The sequence below is a fragment of the Benincasa hispida genome, chromosome 10, assembly GCF_027475165.1.
Source record: "Benincasa hispida cultivar pf3 chromosome 10, pf3_genome.v1.1, whole genome shotgun sequence".
NCBI lineage: Eukaryota > Viridiplantae > Streptophyta > Magnoliopsida > Cucurbitales > Cucurbitaceae > Benincasa > Benincasa hispida.
In genome coordinates, this window is record NC_143487.1 from 49,838,506 (window position 1) to 49,853,493 (window position 14,988).

Sequence of the window (14,988 nt, forward strand, 5' to 3'; positions counted from 1 at the left end):
AACAAAATTCTAAGAGTCGTTTATAACTTATAAATTCGGTCGCTGGAATCAACATGGCCTGAGATCGGGAGGGTCTGAAATAGGGATATAGCCGTCGGAATCAAATATCCCCTGGTATTTTTTGTGGCCGAATCGAGAGTGTCTGAGAGATAAAACTTGGCCAGAATCAGATATCTCTGCCATCAGAATCGAGAGGACTAATAAAGTTTTTTGGTAATAGTTTTGAAAATATTTGAAAAATATTATATTTTCCTTAAAAAGCGCAAAACTTTTCATTTTCTTATTTAAAAAATCATGTAACTAATTTATGGTTGAGGTCTAAATGGTAAATGATTTTTTTTTTTAATTTTGAAGCTAATTAGATATTCTTGTAAATTATAAAAATTTTGGACATTGAAATATAGGGCCTTTATTAAGGTCTTATTTCTGGTTATCCTATTTGATTTTGGTTGCCATGGTCTGGCTCATCAAGGGCTTCGTCTCTCTTGGGTCCTTTTTGGGCCTTTCGTGGAGCAAGGCCAAATTTTCATAAATTCCTTGTTGGGCCCTTTCTTCGAGCTACGCCCATGATACAGTTAGTTTTGGAGGCTTTACGCGCATGAGCCTTACATCATTATCTAAACTTTCTTATACTTTTACCTAAATAAATAGTCTACTATGTTATTATTTTACATAAAAGTCTAGCCTAATTTATCTTTTCAACCCTCTTTATCATTAATTCTTTTAAAATATATATATAATAGTATTACCAAAAAAGCATATGTGGCACATGAGCCTTATATCATTATCTAAACTTTCTTATTTGCTTCCACATTTTTCTCTTCCTTCAGGGAGGCTCGATAGAGGTTAATTAAGTGTTGTAACGTACGACATGTACGTGATCAATGCCCAATCATTCCGCATATGAGGTATTCATTTTCAAAACTATTTGAACTCTTATCTTGTGGAGATTTCCTTTGTGATCATCATTTTGCATGGATCTCTTGAAATAAACTAGGGTACATTTGATGAGTGCATAATATATATGTTTTATACACTGAATAATACCTAAAATCTTAATTTGAACATTTCAAATTCTTACTTCACCTAGTTCTTCAATTTTGTCCGTATTGTGCTAGCAAGGAGACTCAATGGACCTACATATCATGAGCTCCAATGATCCGAGACTAACCGGTCAAACTCTTTAACCTAGTTAATCAACATTTGTTAACTAACAGAACTATTCACTATAGCATGTAGTTGGACTCCCCTCACTGTAGATATATTATGTATTCATTTGATATAACCATGATAAGTAAGTCAACCTTTCATAGGTTGTTCGTAATAACGGTTGGGTCAAAAGCTGTTTTACCCCTGAGATTATATGTTGCTTCTTAAGTCCCACTGATTCTCTAATGAACAATTGGTTTGTGATCCAATCACTAAACTGAGTCCCTCTCGGGCCAATGAGAGGGTGGGGCCCCTTGTTCAAGACCTAAAGTCAACACTTAAGGGAACAACCTCTTTACTGTCCCTAAAAACGGGTAGGAGTTAATTTTGTCTTACACCCTATGTCCCCAACTATCTACCCAGTCTTACCCCTTAAATGGGAGGCTTATTGAGTCGGCGTTGTTGAGCCAAGCCTCATCCATGCAAATCTAAGGATAATCCCGAATAAATAAGAGTTCATAGTTAGCTCAGGATTAAGGTCAAGTTACCTAGGTCATCACTTTGAAATAACCAATCTTAAACAGTAAACAGGGTTATAAAGTAAGAGTGACTTAATTCTTGGTCCGATTTTATGAAAATTCATTGCATAGGACGCCTCCGCTCCCCATGTCAATATATGAACAAATCAGGATCTCTTCGTTTGTAACACTTTATAACAAATTGTAACAACTACAAAGTGAACCGCATCCGGTAGTGTTACCAGAATAAGGTACCCAGCCTTATTCGTATACTGTATACCATTTTGACTATTTACTAAACTTGATCCACTCTTATATCTCCACATAAAGTTCATGTATTCAAATAATAGTCATGGATCTTTAATTTATTGGATTTAGACTTTACAAGTGCAATTCACATATTCAATAACAGTTTTATTGAATAAACGTCAATAATATCTTTATTGATAATAGAATCTATTTAATATTACAAACTGCAAGTTTTATGACATACAACCCAACACAAACAATAATTATCAAAAGATTGGGCTGTAAATTCATCAGCATTATCAAGATGAATTGTCTTAATCGTATAATCAGAAAATTGTGCTCTTAGCTTAATTATTTGAGCACTCGACTTGATAACAAACATATGTGTGATCATCTATTGGATGTGTCTATTAACTCCATAAAATATCTAAATGGTTCACTTAGTGGGTTAATAGGTACCACATATATCACCATGAATTCGTTCTAAAAATGCAGGTGATTCAGTTCCCACTTTAGCTAGTGATGGTTTAAAATTTGCCTTGAGAGCAAGCATCACATGATAATTCATTAGATTGAATAATCTTCTGGCTCTTCAATGGGTGTCCATTTGAATTCTCAATAATTTTTCTCATCATTATAGACCCTAGATGACCTAATCTGTCATGTCAAATTATAAATATGTTTGGATTCATAAACTTCAGGTTCATTGTTGCATATATTTCAATTACTCGTATATGAGTATAATATAGTCTATAAGATAAAGCATACAACTCTTCTAGTATACGTTTTTCATAAAGATAGTAGATATGATATAAAGATACTCCATATTATTCTTTCTATCAGTCTCAATATGATAACCACTACACCTTATATCTTTAAAACTTATAAGATTTCTCTTTGATTGACTAGAAAACAATCATTAGTAATTGTGAACTGTGTCCCTCTAGGCAAAATAATATTTGTTTTTCCAAAACCTTCAATCAAGTTTGCAGAACCTGATATTGTATTTATTTTTGCTTTCAACATTATCAATTTGGAAAAGTATTTTTTATTTGTAAGTAATGTGAATAGTTGCACTATCTACCAGACATAGATATTATTTGCTCATTTTTTAATCACCCAACATATGGAAATGATTCATGTTTCTTCATTAAAAGAAAATAATTACAATGAGAAAAACAACACTTGGAATATACAAAAATTAACATTTACTAAAAAAAACGTGAAGATAGATAAAGAAAATAACAACATTAAGTCTACATATTCTCAAAATCAAAAGAAACACTTGATGTTTAATCAACTGTGTCGATCTTCTCTCAGGAGATTCAAAGAAATCCGCCACATCCAAGTTTTTCATATGGGATGGGTCAAATATATCATTATCTTGGTATGCAAAATTTGTTTCCACATTTTTCTCTTCCTTTAGGGAGGCTCGATAGAGGTTAATTAAGTGTTGTAACATACGACATGTACGTGATCAATGCCCAGTCATTCCGTAGAGGAAGTATTTATTTTCAAAACTATTTGAACTCTTATCTTGTGAAGTTTTTCCTTTGTGATCATCATTTTGCATGGATCTTTTGAAATTTGAATGATTAAAATGACCACCATGAAAATAATAATTATTTCTTCATCTGCCATGGTTAGGGGTGTTCAAAAAACCCGATAACCCGACTAACCCGGACTACCCAACCCAAACTGTAAGGGTTGGGTTGGGTTAAAAATTTTCAAAAATATTAAATCGGGGTCGGGTCTCGGGTTATTCCAATCCAGGGTCGGGTCGGGTCGACCCGACCCGAATATATATATATATAAAGCAAAGAGAGAGCACACCACACGCCACGGCCACATGGTGAGAGCGAGAGAGAGTGATGGTGAGAGACACTGAAAGAGTTAATTTTTATTATATACATACATACATGTGTATATATATATATATATATATATATATATTAAAAAAAACAAAACAAAAATTGAATTGAAGCCTGAACTCGAAGAAATGAAACCCTCGGTCCCTCGCCCGTCAGTCGCCTTGCCCTCGCAGTCATCGCTCCCCTCGTCGCTTCTGATCAAAATGATTGAATCTTCGCTCACCCTCGTTGCTTCCGTCGAAATGAAACCCCTCCGCCTTAGCCGAACGAAAACCCTCCGCTTCCAATGTGGTCTCCCTCAGTCCCCTCGCTTCCAATTCTGGTACTAACTCACACTTTCGCTTTTAATGTCACGAATGTAGAAAATTTTGCAAATGTTCAAATAGATCTTTATAAGACAGTTAATACCACATTCGCGTCAATGTCGTGAATGTAGAAAATTTCGCCTACTACTCCAAGCTTTATGACTCATCGTATTGGTATTTTCTTCAATAAAGCAATGATGCTTATCATTTCTCTGAAGCTATCCAACAACCATTTGATTAGTTGAGTGAAAATATTTCAACAAGATAAAGCCAAGGCCATTATTTGTGACAGTTTTGTTTTTAGGTTTTGGTTTCTTAAAAATTACGCTTATAAAAACTATGCATACTGTGTTTTTTTTTTTTTTTTTTTAGTTTTGTTTTCCAGTTGTATATAAACACTCTAGTAATCTTGACCAAATTCTTTCTAGTTCTTAAATTCGACCACAATGTCGATTTTTTTTTTTAAGTATGCTAGGAAACAAATAAAAAAAGGGGCAAATATCAATCTATACCCCTTAACTATGGGAGTTCCAAGTTTTTTTGTACCATTAAATTATTCCATTCAAATTCAATTGTAAATTATTAGAGTTTTTATTTGAATTTTAAATCGTTATTCTATTCAACCGTGATTGATTAATAAATTAATTTTTGTTCCATTCAAACGTGATTGTTGTCCAAGTTTTTTTTGGTGCCATTCAATTATAAATTATTAGAGCTTTCATTTGAATCGTAAATCGCTATTCCATTCAAATGTAGATTTATTAATAAATTAATTTTTGTTCGATCTCGCAGTGTCTTGAGAACAGTTAGATTCTTCAAAGTCGTCACAACAGACACGGAATCAGACACTACTGAATCACCATTTTCAAACTTCCCCGTGAGTAAAATAATTTAATTTTTATTGTTTATGTGTGATTGATTGATGCTTGATCTTTATACATGAGTTGTTATAAGTTAATTGAGAAGCTAGTGTTTGTTTTTTTAATTGTATAGGTAGGTGTAATTAGCTGTTTACTAGTTTCATTTATTTTATAGATGGATAGCAGTAGTGATAATACAAGTGGAACTGGTAATAATGAAATGCCTCCTCCTCCTTTTCCTCCCCTCAAAGTCGTCACAATGGACACAAAATCAGACCTAATGATTTTGAGTTTTTGTCAAGTTGCTAATCATAAGGGGGAGACTATTGGGAAGTTGATTGAGAGTTGTTTATTGGAATGGGGGATTGAAAAAAAAATCCATCACCGTTGATAATGCAAATTCTAATGATGTGACTATTTCTTATGTTAAGAGAAGACTTAAAAGTTGGAAATCAGTTATTTTAGATGGAGAACTATTACACATGAGGTGTTGTGCCCACATTATTAATCTTATTGTGAATGATGGACTGAAAGATATGTATGATTCTATTGCCAGTGTTCGTAATGCTGTGAGATATGTTCGATCATCACCTAAGAGAATGGAAAAATTTAAAGCTTGTGTGAAACAAGAAAAAATTCAGTGTAAGGCTATTGTTTGTTGAGATATGGTAATTAGGTGGAACTCTACTTATTTAATGCTTGAACATGCAATTAAATTTGAGAAAGCTTTTAGAGCTTTAAAGAAGGTTGTGCGACTTCTTTCTTCCTTTCTTCAGGTATCTATCATAGACAACAAAGGCACAAATTTGACAGGAATACCTGCACCCGTAGCTCCCATCATCACACCCATCTTATATAATTTCTTTCTGATCGAGCATTTCGGGTGAGTTTTCCCCAATTCACACACGCTCGTTATTCTCATTTCGTCTGTTTTTGGTTTCTAGTCTGATTTTATTAGTAGCCATGATTGGGGCTATAGTACTGACTATGCATAGGACTACTAAGGTGAAAAGACAAGATGTATTCCGACGAAATGTTGTTGATTTTAGGAGGACTATAATGAGGAGGACGACAGACCCACTCACGATCTACTAAAGGGCAAGTAGCTTGATTGGTTCGAATCCAAGTCGTGAGATGACAGTGACGGTGAGGAAAAGGTGTAGGTTGGCCTGGCTTTGGCTTGCTCTGGTCATTATGGCAATTGATGATCCCAGTGCAAACAACAAGTCAGAGTCCCTTAAAAAACTCCCAGTGTATAAAGGAACGTTCGGGCCCCCTCAGTCGTCGCAGGGGTCCCTCACTCGAGTATCAGGATGAAAAAGGATATAACGGTGCATTGAAAGATCCAACAGTCAAAAAAGGAAACAAAAGGTGAAATAGTAGGTTTAGAAGCAGAAAACTCCTAAAGCTGAAAGCAATCTCTTTTCTCTTGTTACCACGCCATTATAGAATGAGACGAGCCCTTATGTCACTTAAGATGAAGTTGCAATCCGATTGAGAAGAAGGTATTCATAGATGGGACTTTCCGGTCATATGAAATAGCATATGATAAGCTTGGTCTTTCTTCCCGTACTGATACAGTATTGAAAGCTAGGAAGTCTAATGCATTGGCCTAACCTTATACTAGGGATTCCATTCCATATACCCCAGATGCCAAGTCCCGTAACTTGCTCTGCTCCCCATCGAAAGAGACTGTGCTGGGAAATTGAGTAAGCTCCGACCTAAGATATGGTAGTAAAGTCAGTCTAAAGCCTTTGATGAATGGCAAGAACGTCCGCTTATCTTGATGCTATAGATGGTCTAGCTAGAGATTCTAAAGTCTCTTCCTCATCACTCATCAATTGCATCCTTCTCATTGCCTAAGGCGGCAAAGATCGAAGATGATCCGAAGTAGGAAAGAAAGACTGAGCAAGTAGTATTGACTTAGACGGCCTACCTTCATTTAAAGACTGATAGCTTTCGAGGAATGACTTATTTGATCTCTTCTATGCTAAGAATCATCTGTGAATCCCCATTTTGATTGACGGGTTTTGTCTTTTTTCTACCCGCCTTTATTGGTATGGGTCACCCACTTAATGTAATAAACAACTTGATTTATGTTCATCTGATACTCGCAAACAGAGGAATTTACATATATAAAGAAGATCCGACTCTGAGATTGTTTGGGAGACATGGTAAACGCCCGAAGGTACGGTACGTAGTATTGATTTAGAATGGAATGTTCGAAGGCGAAGGTGCGTTAGCTGTCTGGTTTTCTGATACGTAAGTATCCGTCCAAGTGTCACAGTTCACATGTTGCCTGTAAGTGAATGCGGGACAGCTAGGGGTAAAGCACTACTGGTACTGGAGTTCAGGTAACAACTTAGCTATAGTAGCACGTAACAACTATAGTAGCTAAAGAGTGCTGTCATAGTTTAGTTACATTCTCTTACAACCTGCGTTTGAATGTATATAATCTATAGAACTCAAACTAGCGAGTGAATGTTGCGGAACGACAACAGAACGATAGCTATCACTAGCAAGCTAGTCACTGTGCTGTTCAACATGCCGAGAAGTTCCTACCAAGTGTCACGTGATTGACCCACTATCGCTAATTCAATTGAATTCCATAGGCCGCTATCGCTATGAAAGACTATCATTCACAAGCGGAAAGTCATTCAATGTATTCATTCACTGTAACTATGGTAGAAAAGATAGTTGTAAACGCCTTTGCTCTTGTTAAGCTGGTCTTTCATCTCTGTGCTATAAATGAACAATGCCCGGACCTGGCTTGAGGATAGAGAAAGAGAACAGATAGGCTATTCCCTCTGTTGTCACAAAGATTTTTTACTCAGCCGGGAGTGAACAAGATTCTGATTCAAGTTTCGTCAATCAGTATCAGTAGCTAGGACTGGTAGCATGCTTAGAGGAATAAGCGATGCCATTAAATCTGTTAGAGGAAGGCTAGAAGAGAGTAGCTCATGCCCGACAAAGTCCGATCGATCTGACTTGACTATTCTATAACATTCCATTTTGAAAAGTTCTATTAGGTTCTTAGTAGCAGTCGGCGAATTTACTTCACATAGCTTTTTGTCTCCTTGATAGCTGGAAGTTCTCTAAAAGTATGAAAAGTTGGAGGACTTTGTACCATCCATTCTAGTGTGGTTGAATTCTATTCAACAGCCCAAGGACTTGGAGCACATCTTTTGTTATTTCCACTGCTTGAAGTGATTGTTACGACCACGAAGAAACGACGAATCCCAACTACGGATATATAAGAGCCGAAACTGCTAAGGGCATTCCATCCAGCGTAAGCATCTGAATAATCAGGAATGCGACGTGGCATACCTGAAAGCCCTAAGAAATGCATAGGAAAGAAGGTTAGATTAACCCCGAAAAAAGTGATCCAAAAATGGATTTGACCTAAAGTTTCAAGGTATGTCCGACCAAAGATTTTACCCACCCAATAGTGAAATCCTGCAAATAAAGCAAAAACGGCTTCCATAGAAAGTACATAATGGAAATGTGCAACCACATAATAAGTATCATGTAGAGCAATGTCTAGCCCTGAATTTGTCGGGACTATTCCAGTGAGTCCTCCTATGGTGAACAAAAAGATGGACCCTACAGCAAATAACATGGGTGTTTTATATTGTATCGAACCCCTTTACATGGTAGCGATCCAACTAAAGATTTTGATTCCAGTGGGGACTGCTATGATCATGGTAGCAACGGTGAAGTAGGCACGGGTATCAACGTCTAAGCCCACAGTAAACATATGATGAGCCCAAACAAGAAATCCAAGAACACCTATACTGATCATGGCATAAACAATGCCTAGATACCCGAAAATTGATTTACCCGAAAAAGTCGAAACGATATGACTTATGATACCGGATCCAGGCAGAATTAGGATGTAAACTTCAAGGTGCTTCTCTCTTCTACTAATATAAGCGGATGAATAGAAGAAAGGTGGACTATATCATCAACTTATTCCATTTGTTTAGGAAAGCTAGCCATGCTTTATGGTGAAGACTGTCAGGTTTAAATGCTTTGAGATCGTAAAGACTGTAATATTCCTCAATAAGGAAGAATCGTCGTGATTTATGACTTCGGAAAGTACTTGATTTAAAGTAATCTAGCATCATGATAACATCTTTTCGACTTTGTACAGACCATTGATAGTAACCATTTTGACTACTATCAAAGTAGATATTTCCTCCAAATACTACCTTATAAGACTCTACATCTTGTAGAAGTTTATTAGTTACTCGAATACTTAGTTGAGGTAGTCAATTCTTCATAGCGAAACCAATGGTACCATCAACATCAAAGAATTCTGCAAACCAATTTGATTAAGCATCTAGTGTAATAGGTAGAATTACAGGGATATCCAGTACTTGACAGACACAATGTAGTTGAAGTAGTCGTGCTGAATGTCGAATATGACCATTAATACAATTCATTAGTTTAATCATACCAAGTTGATTATGTAGTCGATAACGATAAGCTTTAGCATCTGATCGCATTTTAATACTTCCACCAAGCATATGTTGGATATATCGTAGTAGTGGTAGATCTTCAAGTCCCATAGTAATTTCAAGAGAAGTATATCCTTGTTTACTAACTTGAATACTTCCATCATCGTCGATAATTCCAGCTAGCCACTCACAGAAGGATTTAGGATAAGTTGTTGCGCATGTAGTCTCTGAGGTTCCTACTAGACTGCTAGTATGTCGTTGGTTACCTGCTGAATGTGTCTTAAATACTCCATTTTTACTAGATCAGGGTTTTACTAGAAAACCACTGATGAACATAGTAGGAGTACCATTAAGCAGACAGTCCCAGCATATAGCGCAATGCGTATTCAGATTTTCATCTGAAAAGGGCCATTTAAAACCGAAAAACCAAAAGAGATGCTGGTATAATATGGGGTCTCCCCCTCCAGCGGGATCAGAAAAGGTTGTATTAAAGTTTCAATCGGTTAATAACATGATAATAGCCCCTGCCAGTACCGGAAGTGATAATAAAAGTGGGAATGCTGTCACTAAAACGGACCACACAAAGAGGGGTGTTCAAGAATGAAATCTTAACAAAAATCCATTTATGTATTTATTTCATCTATTCCATGACCAGAACAGGAGGGGATACACGTTACACCACGATTTTGAATCAGAAGAGAGATTTCAAGAAATGGCAGATCTATTCACTCTATCAATAACCAAGCCGGATCTGGTGTATCATAAGGGATTTGCCTTTTCTATTGATTCCTACGGATTGGATAAAAAACAATTCTTGAATGAGGTATTCAACTCCAGGGATGAATCGAAAAAGAAATATTTATTGGTTCTACCTCCTATTTTTTTATGAAGAATCAAGAAATCATTGTATTACTATATTTTATATTTGATTGTAACGAAATCTTTCATAATTTTTTTTCGAGTTACCAACTTCTCTTTTTTTTCTTCATTTTGGATTGAAAAATGGAAGAGATGGTTAGAAATCCTTTATTTTTTCAACCCAATCGCTCTTTTGATTTTGAAAAAAAACTTTTTATCAATATACTGCTTCTTCTACACATTCCCCTCTATCCCATAACGTAGAGTAACTAATAGTTAGGACTTAGAAAAAAATGGATAACTTAACTCACTCATAAGAAAAGTCCTTCCCACATCAAGCACTAATATAGTTTTAACGTCTAATTAGATCGGAGAATCATTCGAATTAAGAACATAAGCCCGTTACTTTTTATTTCTCTATAATTGGAGCATAGTGCCCTATCCATTTATTCATTCGACCCGACTTGACTTTTTTTTCCGCATCAAGAATTCAAACAAGGTTTGGCCTAATCTAGTAAGGTAAAAATATTACTAGAATTTTCCATTGATACGACATGCTGCTTTTTCCATTCATTCCTTTCAGGATCAGCCGCGGTCTTACAAACTCTACCGATAGTATGGACGAATCTGTTACTTCATAGAAATGTGTAAAAGATGCTAGCCGCACTTAAAAGTCGAGTATTCTACCATTGAGTTCGCAACCCCAAAAATATCAACAATTTTTCTGTGTAGATACAATCGGAATCAAAATAACAAAAGAAATTAAATTACACGACGTAATCAAAATATTCCAATAAAAAAAAAAACTTCTTATATCATATCACACAAAAGTAATTTTGTGTATCACAGAAAATACAATGAGACTATCATGTGCGTGAAAAGCAAAGGTCATGAAACGGAGATAACTAGCTTCATTTATACACGATCGGATTATATTTGTTTGATACACTTTTATCAATATTAATGTGAATAATGAAAAACGCCTATAATGGAGAAAACAAAAGAATTATAAATGAATAAAAAAACAAATGGAAAAAACAATTTGAATTGAATAAATAGATTTATTTTATATTTATTTTATATATAGAAAATATATATATAATAAATATAGTTATATTTAACTAGATAAAGCTAACAAAATAGAATAAGAGAAAATATTCTAATAACTAATATAATAATAATAAATTATATTAAAATAAGAGAAAAGAATTCAAAAAACTACGGACTTGGATTGGATTGGCACTATAGAGATAATCAACATAGATAGATATAAAAGATATAGGCAAAAGAAGAAATTAAGGAAGAAGTAGAAAAAAATATATCGGGTTTATTCACATTCACTCCATAAATCTAAATAAGTAAAAAAACTTAATCTCCTTTTTTATTTATTCATAAAATTGCAACAAAATCACCCCATTGATGAGGTAATGTACAAATTTTTATTTATAATATATCGTATAGAACCAATTAGTTCATTTAGTCACTTAATTGATCTTTTTTCTATCCATCTTAGATCAATTTATATCAATACAATCAAAATATCTTTTTGTCGTTATCGAAGACAAAATTTGAAGGTAATAAGTGTATAGTATGAATAGAACAAGGGGGGGAGGGGGGAAATACTAAAGAAAAGGTTAGCCAAAGCTATATACAAGTTATCCACACCCTCTTTTTTTATTTCATTAATATTAATGGAATTTCGGTTATTGATTAAGGTGAAGTTTCGTAAAAACATCTGCCTTCTTTAAAATATCATGAACAGTTCCTGTAGGTTGAGCATCATTTTCAAGGAAATATAGAATAGCAGGAACATTTAAATAGGTTTGATTCTTTATCGGATCATAAAAACTCACTTTACGAAGATCTTTTCCCTCTCTTCGGGATCGAACATCAATTGCAATGATTTGATAAACGGCTAATTGGGATAGACGTAAATTAACAATACCCCTAGAACCGTATAAGAAGTTTTCTCCTCGTACGGCTCGAGGAAATTCAAAGTTATGTATATAATTCTAATTAATGTCAAATAGATCCATAGATTATTAAATCAATTAGACTATGATTTAAATACTTTTTTCTTATTCTTTTGTTTTTTTTTTTTTGAAAAAAAAAACTCATTCTTATCCCCATAACTCAAGTTGGATAACTCTTACTCAAAGGAAAACAACCCTTAAGCTTAAACATTTCATTTATTGAGCGGTCTCTAACCCTTTTATTTTTGCCTGTCTCCTTTACCTTTAGAATCCATTTCGATTCTTCATTCTGATCTAGTTTAGTTATTCAGACAATTGAAAAAGATTTTTACTTGTTTCGGGATCCTTTATCCTTGCTTTGAATCATTGGGTTTAGACATTACTTCGGTGATCTTTAATCGTTTCAAAATGGCAGCAACATACCATTTTTTGTGATTTCTTTTTATCAAAGAATCATATAAATAATGGATTCTCGTGTGATACACTTTTGATCAAATTTGATGTTTGAATTTGAAACTTGTTCAAATTGGATCCTTTCGATTTCTATACCGAACCTATACTTACGAAGTAGTTTTAACTTATTGATTGACACTAACCCTAGATCTCTGCCCTTGATAAATGAATCAATACTTTCTACTCGAGCTCCATCATGTACTATTTACATCAAAACCCTCAAAAAAGAAGAGCTCTAGTGAAACAGAACAAACGATGTCGAGTCAAGAGCATCTTCATTTCTATATAATATAAAATGGTGGGTGTAAGAATCCACAGTGGATCATGTCCTTCAAGTCGCACGTTGCTTTCTACCACATCGTTTTAAACGAAGTTTTACCATAACCTCTACTTTCTTGGAACTGGTATGTAATTGATTCATTTATGGAATCATGTATAGTCATTGGGTTAGTTGGTCCATAGTAATCTATACTCTTATGACATGGGTAGTTTTTGAAAAAGTCTTAGCAATACGTCAATTTATTTAAACCCATATTTTATTGTATATATTGGATCAATAACATTTTTTTTTTATATGAGTGCAATATTTATTTCTCTATATATTGATATTTTCTATATAATATATAGAGAGAGATTTTTTTTTAATTTCTATAAAATCAATTAAATTAAGAAATAATTAATTACGAATAATTAAGAATCTCCATTTTTCAATTTCTTCATAGAATGGATTCACGAGTTTCACACTTCTTCGAGTACCAAGGACTTATAAGAAATCATTAAAAAGATTTAATTCATTGAAAATTTCCTATCTCAATATTATTATTTGACTAAAGTTTTGTAAAAAAAAAAAAAAAGATTTATTACATTTTATTATCATAAATAATCGTATGGATTAACCCATCAACTAGATAGATCCAAAATAAAAATATTTTTCACAAAAAAAGAAATAAAACGATAAAAATACATACATATCAACATTTTCTGCCTAGTTTATTTAACTTAGACTCAAATAATCTTTTCCTAAAATAAAGTGAAAAAGATGTATGAATTGTTACTTGGATTTACAATTATTCATTACAGACAAACACAAAATACGAAAAAATGAGGTGAAAAGAAATATATAATATGTTACATATGTAACTTTGTTCTTTATTAATCAGATTCTAATACTAGACTCTTAAACATAAGGTTGTTTAAAAGGGCAATCTTTAGTCTGATATGATATCGAATATTTTTCTATATATCTTATAATATACTATTATTATATATATAATACACATACTCTGGAACGAAAGGATCCGAACCTCCGAATAGCGGGACCAAAACCCGTTGCCTTACCACTTGGCCATGCCCCATTTATATTCAACACTAATAAACACTAATATTGGTAGTGGTTGGTCGTCAATTCCAGTACAAATATTTATCGAAAAAATTAGATTGTTGCTCGGATTTTGATACGTTTATAGATCCAATTAAACTCAATTTATTGATCATTACATATAATTCCATTAAGATATTGTATGAAAGTAGGATTTCTTCTATTCTCTTTTTATTGGAGAATTGAAGGATTTTTTATTGGCTGAATTCAAATCAAAGAAATGTTTTTTTGACCTACTTTATGTTATTAATTTTTCCCTTATCCCTTATATCATAGCAATAATAGGGGATTAATAACTCAATCAAATCAAAAGAAATACAATTATCTTCAAGAACAAAATCAATGCAATAGTAAATGGTATTAGCACTATGGCTTTCAACTTAAATGGTTTCAATTTCAACCAATCTGTAGTTGATAGTCAAGGTCGTGTAATTAATACCTGGACTGATATTATTAACCGTGCTAATCTTGGTATGGAAGTTATGCATGAACGTAACGCTCACAACTTCCCTCTAGACCTAGTTGCTGTTGAAGTTCCATCTATCAATGGATAAGACTTCTGTCTTAGTGTATACGAGTTCTTGAAAGTAAAGGAGCAATAACCAATTTCTTGTTTTCTCAAGAGGATTGGTATTGCTCCTTTATTATTAAAAAAATTTACATAACTTTTTTTTTTCGAATTTCTACTTATATATAGGGTAGGGGGCGGATGTAGCCAAGTGGATCAAGGCAGTGGATTGTGAATCCACCATGCGCGGGTTCAATTCCCGTCGTTCGCCCATAACATAATATATAGTTATAGAATATATAACTGATGCGCCACAGTGAATTTACCTCCTATTTTTTTTGTTTGTAAAGACGAAGAAACAAATTCGATTTTCTCTCTTATTTACTACGGCGATGAAGAATCAAAT